We start from the raw sequence: 1,436 nt of genomic DNA, 5'->3' as shown, positions 1-1,436 counted from the left end.
AAGAGATCTGTAAATAAGAAGCCACTTTGCGGGCCAGGCGTGGTGGCGCATGCCTTTAATCNCAGCACTTGGGAGGCAGAGGCAGGCGGATTTCTGTGTTCGAGGCCAGCCTGGTCTAAAAAGTGAGTTCCAGGTCAGCCAGGGCTATACAGAGAAACCCTGTCTCGAAAAACAAAACAAAACAAAAAAAAAAAGCCACTTTGCATTTATTCAAATTTCCTACCTTTGTTGCATGCTATATTAGTCAATTAAGATTTTTGAAGTTACCTGAATTAAAAATAACCCATATATTTTTCATCATTCTTGGGGTCATAATTGCAAATGAGCTTTACAGACATAGTGGGTTCCTTCTGGACTATGCAGGGAGCAAGGTCCTCGCATTTCCAGGCTCTCCAGATTGCCCGCATTCCTCCGGCTTAGTTCCCCGTTATATCATCTTCTCTTTCCCTTCTCACTCCTTGAACCTTTCTGCCTTTCCGTATAATGACTTTTATGACTACATTAAGATCCAGCAGGATTGCAGGACCTGTCAGAATCATCTTCCATGTCGACACTCTTCATCCCACCTGCAAAAGACGAGTCATGTCAGAAGTTAGTGAAGGAGGCTGGTTAAAGGCCATCAGTGGGAAAAAAAAAAAAAAAGAAAGCACTGTTCTTGCAGAAAACTGAGGCTTGCTTCCTGGCACCCACATGACAGTCCACAGTGCTCTGTGAGTCTCTTCTTCCCACGTCCAGAGTTCTAGGACTACAGGTGTTTACCACTGGGCTCAACCTCTCTAAAGTTACTTATAAAATCATAGATAGCAGGTTTAGAAGACAGAGATGAAAAGTCAACATAATTTACGTAAATTCTAAGTTAACAATATGTTGAGTTTAATGTCTCTAATTTTCTCATAAGATGAAAACAATACCTACATTCCTGCAGCTTCCTTGACCATTTCAGCAACGTGCTGTAAGAACATAATTGTGCCAAGATCAGGCAAAAGGAACTAGAAAGGTGCTCATCACCAAGAAAGGACAGAAGTGTAGAGAGATGAACAAGACAGTTGCCTTGAGCTGATGACTACCTAATGCATACATGAGCCAAAACCACAAAATATACCTGATATCCACTCTCAAATGCATCAACCAGAAATGAATTGTTTTAAGATGAAGAAGGGTATTTCTTCTTCACTATTATTAGTTTTTGTGTCTTCGTGTGTGTGAACCTGGGTGCAGGTGTCTAAGGAGGCCAGAGGACTGAATTCCCTGGAGTGAGAGTTATAGGCACCCAAAATGGGTGCTAGGGATTGAACTCTGATCCTCTGGAAGAGCAATACATGCTCTTAATTGCTGAGTTATCTCTCCATCTCAAAAGATCAGATTTCAATCATGAGGCATTACATTAATAGACACACAGAAAAAGAGAATGTGCATGCCTTTAAAAAAAAAAAAAA

The 1,436-nt window shown here is 41.1% G+C and overlaps 1 pseudogene; it reads right to left on the bottom strand.

Moving 5' to 3' along the window:
• Nucleotides 1-501: 501 nt before the first annotated feature.
• Nucleotides 502-1,436, bottom strand: part of LOC110338723 — a 7,938-nt pseudogene continuing 7,003 nt past the window's right edge.

Source organism: Mus pahari, chromosome 22 (genome assembly GCF_900095145.1).
Source record: "Mus pahari chromosome 22, PAHARI_EIJ_v1.1, whole genome shotgun sequence".
Classification (NCBI taxonomy): Eukaryota; Metazoa; Chordata; class Mammalia; order Rodentia; family Muridae; genus Mus; species Mus pahari.
This window is presented reverse-complemented; position numbering and strand designations above follow the sequence as displayed.